We start from the raw sequence: 14,691 nt of genomic DNA, 5'->3' as shown, positions 1-14,691 counted from the left end.
CAGCAAGCACCTGGTGGCTCACTACCATACTTAATGAGTTCTGGTGCCCTCTTCTGTCCTGCGAACATATGTCCAGACAGAACACAGTATACAAATATATAAATAAGAAGCCAGCCTGGCCTACAAGAGCTAGTTCCAGGACATGCTCCAAAGCTACAGAGAAACCCGTTCTCAAAACAAAACAAAAAACCAACCAACCAACCAAACAAAACATATATATAAATAAATCTCAAAAAAAGGAATAAATATGTTAAAAAATGGAGAAATATTCAAACAACACAAAGTGAATACTCGCTCACAGGATAAATGCAAATAAGTATGTAATCCCTAAAATCTAATGTCTTTAAATAAAATATCTTAGTGCAAGTTACACATGAACTGTGTCAAGAGAAGTTAAGCACATGGAGTTCTTAAGTCAGCAAAGTCCTGGCTGCATGGGTTTTTAACGGTGCTCATTGCAACTACATGAAAGGAACCATAAAGTATTCCATGTCCATAAAGTGTGTTCAAGGGTTTTCTATCACAGACTCAGGTAGCCTAGGCTGGCCTTGAATTTGCTACCAGAGGGCCCTGCCTCCCCCTCACAAACGCAGAGGTGACAGGGATGTGCCTCAGAGGAGACTGAGGTTTCTTTTCTATCACTGGTCTGGTTACTAAAATCCCAGGAATACACACAGGTCTAAGAATTCTCCTCACCTGCTGACCTGACACAAAAGCCTGGCACTGTAACACAAGGCCATGAGAGCTTTTCACCTGTTCCTAGGGCTCCTGCTTCTGGACCAGCTCAACAAGCTCAAGGCCAGAAGAAGACATTGACACAACCATTGTGGGCCAAGCAGACATCCTGTCGTTTTTCCAGTTAGTCTGCCCTACATTTGGGATGGGGGAGCCTTCAAGACTTTAAGAAAAGGAGTTGAGGCCTGGAGTCAGCTTCTCCAGTTCCTTCTTCCTCAAGAGGGTCCCTCTGTGCGTGGGCTGTTTGTGTGTTCTCCTACCCCTAGCCAAAACTTTTCTGTAGCAGCTAATTCTGGAAGACCTGCTGTGTTCCAGAATTTTCCACATGCTACCTGTTCGGCCTCGGATTTCCCCTCTCTTAATTCTTTAACTGACAGAAAAAAATGGACATAATCAAGACCTCAAGACCGCTACACTAGGCCGGCTACAGAGTACAGGAGCAGTTAGACTCCCGTGTACTCTTCAGATACTGAGAAATCTCACAGCATCCATAATAGAATAGGCCAGATGTGAAGCAGGCTTCCCCACCAAAGCTGCTCAGTGAGCTCCCAGCTCCCCCTTAGGAGCAGGCAGACAGCTGACCATCCTTAGCTTGCAACCCTAGACCCAGCACTGTCATGGCGCTCCCAGGCCGCTCTCCTGTCCCAGAAGCCAAGGCTGACTCGGGCTTCACGCGGAGTCCTAAGGAAACCATCACTCAGGACACAGTCCCTGTCGCCCTCTCCCCAGCTCTGACCTGCAACCTCAGGCGTCCCAGCCAGTTGAGCCCAGCACCTCCAAGGCAAGCTACTCCCTGAGCTTCTTCAGCCAGCCCAGGTCCTCTTCCTCCAAGACTGCTGGGCACCCTGCACAGTGCCTCAGGCAGCGCTGCACCCTCGACCAACCTCCAAGTCAGAGGCGCAATGGGAATGTACTGCAGGCGGGACTCTCGCACAAATTTGAGGAAGATGCAGGCGTGGAGACTCAAGGTGGAATGGGATTTCCTGGACGGCTTCTTGTGGCGTCACAGTCTTAGGGATTACATTTCCCAGAAATCTGCGCGAAGAAATTTTAGGAACCCGGGTTTGGCGATTTCTTCCATTGGATTTTTGCCCACCCGGTACAACGGTATCTCGCCTTTCAAATGAAGTTGCACTTCCACAAGGTAAAGACGTTCATAGAAATTGTAGGCTCAGTGCAAAGGAACAGGACTGCCCATTTCAGAGTTAATCTATCTAACAATTACAGCAGTACGGGGTGGTGGCGGTGCACGCCTTTAATCCCTGACTCTGAAGGCAGAGGCAGGCAGATCTCGTGAGTTCGAGGTCAGCCTGGTCTACAGAGTGAGTTCCAGGACAATCTCCAAAGCTACAGAAAAACCCTGTCTCAAAAAACAAAACAAAACAAAAAACAACAAAAAAAGCAACTTCTTTATATGCTGTCTCACAGGAATTAAAGGGACACTCTTTTCCGTGATTTTTCAATGGAGAATAGAAAGAATGTCAGCTCACCTCAGATCGAGCGCTAATGACAGGCACAGCAACAATTACACCTACTTCCCTATGTTCATGAGGCAATTAGTTTATAATTGTAGGGCCCAGCCTGGACAGGCTCAGTAGAGGCTCGAAATCTTAGTAGTCTACCCTAAGACAAGCTGAGACTACCCAGCTACCCAGGCACCACCCAGGTACAGACCACCCAAAGGAAATTCCTAACATTCCATCCGTTGTGGGTAGGTCCACCTTCCAGCACACACCCATAGCTTTTCACCAGGACACCCCTAGACAAATGTCAGCCAATCAAGGTTCCTTAACCTTAGAAATCTCTCGCCCACTTTTTTTTTTTTTTTTTTTTTTTTTTTTTTTTTTTGGTTTTTCGAGACAGGGTTTCTCTATGGTTTTGGAGCCTGTCCTGGAACTAGGTCTTTTAGACCAGGCTGGTCTCAAACTCACAGAGATCCACCTGCCTCTGCCTCCCAGTGCTGGGATTAAAGGCGTGTGCCACCATCGCTGGCCAGTCAGTGCTCTTAACCTCTGAGCCGTCTCTCCAGCCCCCTGGAACAAGCTCTTGTAGACCAGGCTGGCCTCGAACTCACAGAGATTCACCCACCTTGCCTCCCTCCCAAGTGGAATTAAAGGCGTGCGTAGCCACCGCCACCACCACCCTGTTCGTTCTTTTGAATTAATTGGTTTGACCTATGGTGTGGCTGCCTTCAGGATTCTTAGTCTAGGCTGGGTTCACTGCCTAAACAACAGAATGCTTTTCTCATGAATTAATTGGTGTTGAGTTAGGGAAATATTGTAAAATTCTTTGTAATATTCTTTACATCACTAGGACTTCTCTGCAGTGTGAATGCTTAGGTGTGGGAGAGAGAGTGGACGCATCTACAGGTTTTGTGACATTGTGTTTAGTATGCCACTGGATGGGAACTACAGAGTTACGAAGAAGGTTGAAAGGCGTCCCATATTTGTTGTTGTCCTAGATTGATTTCTGTCCGTCTGATAATAAATGGCTGGGATAAAACCAACAAGGTGGAATAACCAGTTTATTTCAAGTTATGAGTTACTGTTCCTCATGCAGGGACATCAGGACAGGAAGCCATGTGGGAAACATGGGAAATATACTGCTTTCAGACTTGCTCATTCTAGTTTGTGTTCACAGCCACATTTCTGCTGCCAAGGAATTCCTGTACAGGGTGGTGCTGGTTATCCTGGCTAGCTTCTAGTACAACAGGTAGAAATCAAGAAGACAGAACGCAAGCTTATAACCTAATCAGATAGAAGCAAATAGCTAGCTGAGAGCCCTTCAGATAATGCTGGCTTGTGTGGTGTGGGTGTCTGCAGCAAGATAACAGAGAAGTCTGCACCTGCAGAGTTTCTCATCTTTGACGAACCTTTGTTGCTGAGGAAGACTTCAATTATTATTCAAGGCTTAGGCACAGCTTGAGTGTGTAGTGTCTCTGCAATAGTAAGTATCTGCAGATACAGAGTGAAGAACGTGCCACAGTGATTGCTTTGTTGGCTGCGTCATCACAATGAATTCTCCAAAGTTTGCATAGACATGAGGAGCAGATAAGCCCTGGTCCTTTTCTTCTCATGAGTACGGTTTCTCTCCGGTGAGAATTACTGAGGTTGAACCAGGACTGAATGACAACAGACACCTTCACCACAGCCTTCAATGCTTTGTCTCCTGATGTGGGAGTGTCATATATCAATCTGTTGATTTCATTGGTTAAGCAATAAAGAAACTCCTTGGCCCTGATAGGTTAAAACATAGGTGGGAGGAGTAAACAGAATAGGATGCTGGGAGGAAGAGGAAGTGAGGCCAGACTCTGCTCTGCTCCCGGGGAGACTCGACAGCTGTGCTCTCTGGAGCAGAGACGCCAGGCTCTGCTCTCCCAGGCAGCTCCGACCCAGGATGGACGTAGGCTAGAATCTTCCCCGTAAGCGCACCTTGTGGTGCTTACACAAATTATTAGAAATGAGCTAAATTAATATGTGAGAATTAGCCTAGAAGAGGCTAGATAGAAATGGGCCAAGCAGTCTTTAAATGAATACAGTTTGTGTGTTGTTATTTCGGGCATAAGCTAGCCAAGCGGCGGGGTGTTGGGGACGCAGCCCAGCCGCTCCTTATTTCAACAGTCTCACTGCAGAGTGGATGCTGCTGATGGTAGGTAGTGTTGACTGAGCGGTAAAGCCTTCAATGCTTTTTCTCACTGCAGAATGGATGCTGCTGATGGTAGGTAGTGTTGACTGGGTTGTAAAGCCCTTGCTCTCTCTCACATGCGCATGGCTTCCTGACTCTATGCATTCATTGTTGCTGCATAAGGTCTGGATCTTCAGCAAGGGTTTTACCACACTTCACATGCCTGTGGAATGCCTATTCAGAATGAGTTACTTGATGTCTTTGAAGGGCTAAAGAAGTGTAAACTTTTTATTACATTTGTAGATTTCTCTCTAGTATGAACCATCTTGTGTCGAGAATGGGTATAATGATTAACAGAGGCTCTGCCACATTCCCCACACTTGTAGGGACTGGCTTCAGAGTGAATTCTTTGATGTCGTCTAAGAGCTGAAGAAGAAAAACATTTGCAACACTCCTCACACTTGTAGGGTTTCTCTCCAGAATGAATCCTTTGATGTTGCTTCAGCACTGAAGGATAGTAAAAAGCTTTGCCACAGTCTCCACACTTGTAGGTTTTTTCATCAGTATGATTTTTCTGGTGTATAAAAAGTGATGAGCAAGCCCGGGCGATGGTGGCGCACGCCTTTAATCCCAGCACTCGGGAGGCAGAGGCCAGCCTGGTCTACAAGAGCTAGTTCCAGGACAGGCTCCAAAGCCACAGAGAAACCCTGTCTCAAAAAACAAAAAACAAAACAAAAAGTGATGAGCAAGGGTTTAAAGCCTTGTGACATTCTTCACAGGTGTAGGATTTGTCTCCAGTATGAAGTCTCTGGTGTATGGAAAGTGTTGAGTGAGAACTAAGAGCCTTAACCACATTCTTCACACTTGTAGGGTTTCTTCCCTGTATGAATTCTCTGGTGTTGAATAAGGAGTGAGTTATAATCAGTAGCTTTGCTATAATTGTTACAACCACTATGTGTTGTTCCTATAGAGCAAAAGTTGAGAAGTGATCAAAAGCTAAATGATATTCTCTATATTTATGATGATTACCTTTAAAATGGAGAGATTTACTCATGCATACTCAGGGTTTGACCCCCCCCCTCCCAAGCCAATGTGTCCCTATCTCATAAGATCATTTGTATTAGCTTAAAAATGTAAAAGAGAAAATACGTAAAGTACCATTCAGGTTGGCTGCCTAGACCTCCAGACACACAATACATTTATGGGCATATAAATCACTGGCTTCAGTTTTATGGGGAAACAAATACCTTTAAATATAGATAATATATTTTGAAATCTTCGTATGCTGTTTTTGCTCACTGAAAACCTGGTCCAGAGGTAAAATGTGCACCACCCACTTCAAAGCCAAGGATAATTGTCTGAGAGTTTCTTCCAGTGCCCTGTCCTGGGTCAGGTTGGCTCCCTGACCCTGTGACAGGCAGAAGGAGGATAATAGGACAGCTCAAGAAAAGACAGCATGCACTTGAGAAGAGCTAAGGGGTGAACTCCTTCTGAGAAAGGCTACTACTATTTACCTTATAGAAAAAAGATGTGGGGCTGGAGAGATGGCTCAGAGGTTAAGAGCACTGACTGCTCTTCCAGAGGTCATGAGTTCAATTCCCATCAACCACATGATGGCTCACAACCATCTGTAATGAGATCTGGTGCCCTCTTTTGGTGTGTGTGAAGCAGAATGTTGTATACATAATAAATACATAAATTAAAAAAATAAAAAAAAAGTTTAAAAAAAAGATGTGTAGAATAAAAGCAACTAATGGGATCCTTGCCATTAAAAAGAGTAAAAGGGACACTTTGCCTAAAATCAATCAATAATAACTCCAAAACCATAGTCAGATAAATTGTTAGATGATGTCAACATCAATTTAAAGATGATTATGAAAAGTCTATTTATTATCAAAGTAATAAAGACTGTGTTATGTTTACTATAAGGCTGACCTGGAAACTTCCACGGCATAACGCTTTAACAGTATGCGCACAGGTAATATTAATGCGTCTCATGACCCTCGCTGTGCAGTTCGGATTCAACCTTCTTTAATTTAATGGATGTTGCACAGTATCTCTAAGCTGAACACCATCCTTATAACTCTAGCTGTGCCTGCTGACGGCAACCACAGCCAGGCTTGTTAAATGTTATCCCTTCAAAAACGGAGGAGATAGGCAAGGTCATTGACCTCTCACCTGAGGATCCACCTGGCCTCCCAGCTAGCTGCATGGAACTGGGACTCAATTGCATGAGGTTCCAAGGTTTTCTGGAGACACTAGGCTATCTAGGCAAGAATAACTAAAGCTGGGTTGGGAGTCCACTTCTGCGTGGGAAAGCTGTCATATGCACTGGGTAACAATGTCTAACACCCTCCCCTCTGGGACATCTTCTTACATCAGGTGTTGAGTTTACTTGTTAGGCCAGGTGGTGGTGGAGCACGCCTTTAATCCCAGCACTTGGGAGGCAGAGGCAGGCGGATCTCTGTGAGTTCGAGGCCAGCTTGGTCTACAGAGCTAGTTCCAGGACAAGCTCCAAAGCTACAGAGAAACCTTGTCTTGAAAGAAAAAAAAAAAAAAAAACACCACCACCAACAAATTTACTTGTTAGGGTTATTATGTCTCATTTGCAATTGCTTAATCAAGGAGGCAATATATAAAGGTTCAAATGGCTGTTCCAAAGAGAGTAAATTATCTCAGTTGAGACTTTCCAATCAGTTACCAACTGAGCTCATGTTCTATACTTCCCCTCCCAGGATTCTTGTTTACAAAAAAATGCTCTCTCAACCAAGGTTCTTCATATCACTAAAGCTCTTACTAGGATATAATCTTTCTCTCTCAGGACCAGTGAAACCATTTGAAAAAGCTACAAAAGACATAAATATGAAGTTACATCATTAAAAATGGGTTAAATTGTTTTAAATGAGATAAATTATATGAGAAGAGGCTAAACCCACAAAAGCTTCAAGAGACGTCACAGCAGGTCTGAATATGCTAAATGGGAACAATGGAAGATAAGACTCTAAAGTAACATACCTAATGCTTAAAAGATGCTAATGTCCTAGGGTTATAATGACTATCATTGCTAACAAAACCTGGCATAAAGGTATCTAGTCACTTTTAAAAAAAAAAAAAAGATTTATTTATTTATTTATTTATTTATTTATTTATTTATATAGTATCCTACCTGTAGGCCAGAAGAGGGCACCAGATCTCATTATAGGTGGTTGTGAGCCACCATGTGGTTGTTGGGAATTGAACTCAGGACCTCTGGAAGAGCAGTCAGTGCTCTTAACCGCTGAGCCATCTCCCCAGCCCTCTAGTCACTTTTGATTACTTTGTTAAACGTAAACCATTTGGAGAAACTGAGTCACAACAAGAACTGTGGTGAAATGAATGTCTTTCTATTCTTCCAGGTGTCTTATAAAGGTTAATTTTACTCTCCTTTCCTTCGGATGGATTCTTTCTTGGTTTTGTTTTTCATCTGTTAATTTGTTTGTTTGTTTCTGTGTTCTTGGCTAACATGGAACTCACTCTGTAGACCAGCAGCTGGGCTGGAACTCCAAGATTTATCTGCCTCTGCCTCCCGTGTGCTGGGATCAAAGGCGTGTACCACCACTGCCAGCAAATACATTCTTTATGATAGTGCAAGATACGAATGTAGAGTATCTCTAGGACTGACTTAGATTTTGTAAAGGTTCACTATAAAGGAATTAAGAAACTAAAGCTCCCAATCTCTCCATGGACTGTATTTATGGTTTAAAGTTTATTTTGCATAAGAGAACTTCCGTATATTTTTTTTTTTTTTGAGACAGGGTTTCTCTGTGTAGCTCTGCCTGTCACAGAACTTGCTCTGTAGACCACGCCGGCCTCAAACTCACAGAGATCCACCTGCCTCCTGAGTACTGGGATTAAAGGCCTGTGCTACCACTGCCCAGCTGTTTTTTGCTTTTATTTGTTCATTTTTTAAATTGTGACTTTTTAAGGCTCAAAATTTTAATAAGGTAACTTATTTTCATTTATAAAATTCCAATCTTATGACAGTTACTAATTTATTGAAAGCTGTTACAAAAGGTAATTAAGATATAAGTTATTTATGAGCCACCCCCTATTCATGATTAAAATCCTTATTGTGCCCCAAATTGTGTTTGTGATCCTGCTACATACACATGTAATTCATGTTCCCAGACAATATTAGGGGGTGACACTAATTCCTACCTTCCATTCTACAGTCCTCTGTGCAGGTTATCAGAGTTAAGCCTAAAGCAGCTATCTCAAATAAAGATAAACTTGGCTTGTTTAATATGCAATAATATCTAAATATGAAGTATACTTTTAAAAATGTGGTTATTGAGCCGGGCGATGGTGGCGCACGCCTTTAATCCCAGCACTCAGGAGGCAGAGGCAGGCGGATCTCTGTGAGTTTAAGACCAGCCTGGTCTACAGAGTGAGTTCCAGGACAGGCTCCAAAGCTACAGAGAAACCCTGTCTCAGAAAACCAAGACAGATGGACAGACAGATGATGGACGGAGGAAAGAAAGAAAGAAACTTGGTTAATTACAATCTGAACTGAGTCTGTGGGTCTTTTCCCAGGTGGCTTCAAACTCCATAACAAAGCCTTCTTTGTCTTCATAAACCTCACGTTGTGTGAGAATGTAAGTAGGGACTGGAGAGATGGCTCAGACGTTGACTCTTCTCCCATCCTCTGTAACATGGGTTGTTCTTAGAGTGCACTTTCGTGCCCCTCCCAGCTGTAAATAGGAGTGGGTTTTACTTTAGGTTGCCCATCATCCCACCCATCAATATTCAAAATGGTGCTTCCAAGTGCGAGTTGTCCTGTGACCACGTACAGCACAGGCTAAGCTGACCTTGTCCTCCAGACTGCAAGCCTAAACACATGTGACCTTGCCCTTGTGACTGTCCACACTGCAAACTCCAGTGAACTTTGCTCTCAGGACCTTGCTTAACCCTCAGAATACAAAAAAATTGTCTGACGCGCTGAATAAAGTTGCCTATTGCATTAGACTTTATTCTGCCTCGTTTTTAGGCCCCACTCTCCCAGGTTCATGCATGAAAATAGATGGGCAACACTATGGGCTTGTTACGTTCCCATGTATTTTCTACCCGTGCTTTCTTGTCTTCGCTCTCCCCAGTGACCTATTAACTAAAACACTCTCTTTCCTTGTAAACACGGCTTAATGATTATATAGTATCTTCCCATGCAATTGCCCCTATTAAAAGCTCAGCAGTGAAGATTCCTGTGTGCTCTTGGTGTCTCCAGCGTCCCTGGCTGGAAATTCATGTTGCAGACTCGGTTTTATTTCATAAGCAGAGCTCTGCTATCTTTGGTAGGTTTCATTTCTTTTTTTTTTTATATTTTATTTATTTATTTATTATGTATACAGTGTTCTGTCTGTGTGTATGCCTGCAGGCCAGAAGAGGGCACCAGACCCCATTACGGATGGTTGTGAGCCACCATGTGGTTGCTGGGAATTGAACTCAGGACCTTTGGAAGAGCAGGCAATGCTCTTAACCTCTGAGCCATCTCTCCAGCCCCCGGCAGGTTTCATTTCTAAAACTGTGAAAATAGTGAATAAATAAATACATTTAAAAGTATATGCCATTAAGTAGGCCGAGTTTCAGACTACCTCATTAATTTCTGCAAATAGAAACGGACTATCTATTTTCACTACCTGTGTTCTTCAGTATATGTGATGGTTTCTCACACGGGTTCTTTTTACCATGAAGGCCCTGTGCCACCCTCACCTGGGAAATCAGGCCTTGGTGGATTCAGGCTACAATGTAAGATGTGCTCATACAAAAATGTCCCTAAACGAGGTTGATGCTCATTTCAAATTTTGCAGTCGCTGACTAGAAGTAGTTCGTCAGTCAATTTCCCGTGTTTAAATCTATTTTTCCATGTACTTTAGTAGGACCAAAGGCAGCTTGGTACACACCTGCCAATACAGGCTCTATAGAGACCAACTAAAATGTAGCCCTGAGTCTCAGTTTACCTAAGGCAGTACCTGGTTCCAAGAAAGACCACAAACTGAAACCACTCACTCTCCACCCTGGAACAGACCATCCAAAGGAAATTCCTAATGTTCCAACCATTGTAGATAGGATCACCTGATATCCCTCAGCCCAATACATCCATCCCCTTTCACCAGGATATCCCTAGACATATGCCAGCTAATCGGGTTCTGACTCTTAGAAATCCCTCACCTCAACCTCTGCTATAATAAAACAAAAACAACAACAACCAAAAGAAAAAAAAACGCCCCAACTGAGCTCAGGGCTCTGATCATGACAATGTGTTGGACACACAGAGAGTTCCAAGTTCAAACTTGAATAAGAATAAAGTCTCTTTGCTTTTACACATAGGACTCGGTCTTCTTGTGGGTTTTGGGGGGACTTCGTGATCTGGGCATAGCCACTTAATTTTTCTTATTAATTTTGAATATTTCCAGGTATTAATGGTTTTTATTATGGCATATTCTTTTTTAATTATGTGTGTGGGGGGGAGTTCTTATATGATGGTATGTGTGTGAAAATCAGAGGATAAGTTTTAGAAGTTGGTTCTCTCTTTAACCTCACTGGAGCGGAGTCTCTCTGTCTCTGCAGTTGAGCTGTGCACTCTCGGCTAGCACAGTTCTCTTATCTCCACCTCACACCTCACCGCAGGAGCGCTGGGACTCCAAATGTGTATCACCACATCTGACATTTAGTACCAGTCCCTCGGATCACAGTGATGCAATGCCTTGACCATCACGGCCACGGTCCCTCATTTGGCTGCGTTCATACTGCTTTGCCATTATCTGCCCTCTTCTCCGTTGTCCCCAGTGCCTGGGTGCCCTGTGGGCTCCCTCCTCCCTGAGAGTTCCCCTTCTACTTTCATAGTATCCGCCTTCCATTATCCTTTCCACTCTCTCCCCCTCATTACAGACTCTTCTTGACTTGGTTGTCTTCTAATTATAGACTTGTAGATGCTTTTCATTGGGCATTTCAGTTCAATTTATACCCGGTTCTCTGGTTAGAAGAAAATCTCCAGTGTACACGCTTTTTAACTCGCATCTATAGCTTTTGTTAAGACTCAAGGATGTGAGTCTACTCCTGCTGGTTTACAGACACTTGTTACCTGCTTTTTCTTCAATACGGATTTCAGTCCAGATTGATAATGCTAATATATCTGAAACTTCTATGTCACTCTACGAAATAGAAATTCATAGAAACTTCAGAAAATGGAGATAGTCATAAAACTTGGATCCACTTCTCCCAGGTCCAAAGGATTCCAGAAAAATACCGCATAAGTTTCCCTACTTGCCTATTCCTAAGTCACCTCACTCTCTCCGGGTCTTGGAACCCCTTTTCTTCTCAATTACTGACCCAACTATGAGTCAATTTAGACTCAATTATGGCTCTAAAAATTCCAAGTAAGTTCGTAAGTTTTTACTTCTGTTCCTAGTTTGTGTCTGTCTCAACAGGTTTCCACTTGGCTGACAGACACATCCAAACATCAACCGATGACAGCAACCTGCTCTGAATGACCAGGAGCTCTGAAAAATGAGAAGTCATCACACTTGTCCTTGTGTCTGCCCTCCAGTGGTTGGCTTCCCTGGGGCCATAGGTACCGGAGCTTCAGCCTTGGTATAACAAGATCAGAACAACAGTGCCTTGAAAATGGCCAGAGATGCAAGTGTCGCAATCCTAGAGAAAAATCTGTTGCAGATTTAGAGAAATCGCTCCCCTCTCTAACGGAAATAGTTCTCCAAAGTAGGAGGGGCCGATGGGAGGCCCTAGGAGAGCAATGCTGCTTTCATATGAACCATTCTGGGGTTAACAGGGACTAAATGGCTCTGCTTAGGAAGAAGTTAAATGATAGACAGCTGGAGAGAGAACAAAATGATGGAGGGTGTGGATCTCTGTAAAAGTGGTCGGTCACCCTGGTTCACTACTCTCTTGTCAGCCTTAGCTGAACCTTCAATCATCTTACTGTTGGCTCTCATCTATGAACCACGTATAATCAATGCTTTCATCAGATTTATTAAGGAGTGGATCTTCACAGTCCAACTAATGGGTTTAAACAACAGTAGGAGCCAATGAGCCAAAAAGAAGCATCTCCAGATTTGAGATGATCCAGTACTCAAAAAGGTGGGGATGAGAGGATCCAGCAGAAGCTGTAACAGGGTTCTCGGTCTTCTCTCAGAGATCAGGCCTCAGTTTCAGTATCCTGAGACTGAACAAGCAGTTTCTGAGGAAAGTCACAAAGGACAAATAATCTCCACCATCCCTGAAAGTCAGGACAAGGGGACCTGGTACATGCAGTACTAGGCCAGGCCAGGTCTGAGGCACAGTCAGCAGATAACCAAATAAGGACAAAGCCTGAAACTTGTCCAGGCCTGGTCACAAATGGAAAACCATAGTTCTGACCAGTCCTAACTAGCCCTGGCCAATTAGGAAGTATTAATATGATTGCCACTTGCTTAAAGACACCTGTAGATAAAATGACCTAACTGCCTAGGAACTTCAGTTGTGCTTAAAAGAGGTCTGCCAGCTTCTCTCAGAGTTGACATCATGGAATGGACAGTCCCAGTGAAGGACCAGGATAGAGCCAAAAATCCCTAGTAGGAAGAGTAGAGCCAAAAATCTCTAGCAGGAAGAGAAGAATCAAAAATCTCTAGCAGGAAGAGTAGAGCCAAGAATCTAGGTTAGCCGGTTCAGTGACTCTGTTCCAAGAACTGGCTGACCACAAAGTTAGATTATAATCTTGAGAACAATCTTGAGAAACCGGGAGTTACCCCCTTGTGATTATCACTGGTATTTTCGGAATTTTCCAATGACGCCCTCCCTACCCCCTTTGGGTTATGGTTTCTTCCCTTAAATACCCCTTCTCCCAGCTACTCGGGGTGGAACTCCTCTCTACCCAGGCGTGGGAAATGAGTCTCCGCCTCAGGGCACTGGTTCCTGTCAGTAAACCTCCTGTGACTGCAGCAAGGACCGTCTCTCGTGAGTTCTTGGGGGGTCGTGTTATCCCGAGACTTGAGTGAGAGTCTCCCTACTCCGGGAGTCTTTCACCAGCATGCCAGAAATTAACAACACTGTTGCTGATTGCATACGTGGATGGTGGTCTTTTGAGGAACTTCTCCAGGACTCTAATAGGCACAAACCCAGGAACTGAAGAAATCCCCAATGGGGTCCGGGGATTTCCTTCCCACAGACTTCTGGGAAATGTAGTCTCAGGGAATGTGACCTCGCTGGGAGACAAGCAGGAAATCCGCATTCAAGGTTTTGGTCTCCACGTGAGTGTCTTCCTCAAAGTTGGGCGAGAGTCCCCCTGCTGTGCCTTCCTGTTGTGTCTCTGACACGGAGGTTGGTCCCGGGTGCAGCGCTGCCTGAGTCACTGTGTGGGGTGCGGGGCCGTCTTGGAGGGAGCGGACCTGGGCAGGGTGGGAGGGCGGGAGAAGCTGCCTTAGAGGTGCTGGGCTCAACTGGCTGGGACGCCTGAGGTTGCAGGTCAGGGCTGGGGTGAGGGCGACAGGGACTGTGTCCTGTGGTTTCCTTAGGACGCCGCCTGCAGCCCGAGTCAGCCTTGGGCTTCTGGGACAGGAGAGCAGCCTGGGAGCGCGGAGTAGATGACAGTGCTGGGTCCAGGGTTGCAAGCCAAGGATGGTCAGCTGACTGCCTGCTCCTGAGGGGGAGCTGGGAGCTCACTTCACTGAGCAGCTTTGGTGGGGAAGTCGGCTTCACTTCCGACCCACTGTCACGGGGATGCTGTGAGATTTCTCAGTAACTTTAGACCAAACGGGGTTTCTGGTCCTTCCTGTGCTCTGTAGCCAGCCTAGTGTAACGGTCTTGAGGTTTTGATTGCGTTCATTTTGTCTCCAGTTAAAGAATTAAGAGAGGGAGAGTCTGAGGTGCAACGGGATGCATGTGAGAAATTTTGGAACACAGCAGACAGATCTGCCAGGACCAGCTGCTACAGAAAACTGTGACTTGGGTGGAGAGAACATACACACAGTCCACACACAGGAAAGAAGGAACTGGAGAAGCTGACTCCAGACCTCACCTTGAGGACTGGTTTTCTTCCAGCTTTGAAAGATCCCTCATCCCTAATGTAGGGTGGACTAACTGTGAAAACGACAGGATGTCTGCTTGGCCTACAATGGTTGTGTCAATGTCTTGATGTGGCCTTGAGCTTGTTGAGCTGGTCCAGAAGCAGGAGCCCTAGGAACAGGTGAAAAGCTCTCATGGCCTTGTGTTACAGTGCCAGACTTTTGTGTTGAAAGACCAGGATAAATCCATACCCCTCTAGCAGAAAAAAACAGAGCCAAAAATCTAAGCAGGGAGAGAAGA

General features: G+C 44.6%; 1 protein-coding gene and 1 pseudogene across 7 annotated transcripts in view; one reads left to right on the top strand and one right to left on the bottom strand.

The window, feature by feature from the left end:
• Positions 1-14,691, top strand: part of LOC126503279 (zinc finger protein 58-like) — a 151,352-nt gene that overhangs the window by 120,234 nt on the left and 16,427 nt on the right. For 2 of the 7 annotated variants that reach the window (XM_050144851.1, XM_050144844.1), the window contains exon 1: positions 13,197-13,344. The exons of 3 other annotated variants lie outside the window; for them this stretch is intronic. The gene's annotated coding sequence lies outside the window, so the exon portion shown is untranslated. 2 more of the 7 variants (XM_050144846.1, XM_050144845.1) reach the window with 2 other exon arrangements.
• On the bottom strand, positions 4,555-6,313 carry LOC126503200 (zinc finger protein 58-like; annotated as a pseudogene).

The sequence above is a fragment of the Alexandromys fortis genome, unplaced genomic scaffold (assembly GCF_014885135.2).
Source record: "Alexandromys fortis isolate MF-2015 unplaced genomic scaffold, M_Fortis_MF-2015_v1.1 scaffold_52, whole genome shotgun sequence".
Lineage (NCBI taxonomy): Eukaryota > Metazoa > Chordata > Mammalia > Rodentia > Cricetidae > Alexandromys > Alexandromys fortis.
This window is presented reverse-complemented; position numbering and strand designations above follow the sequence as displayed.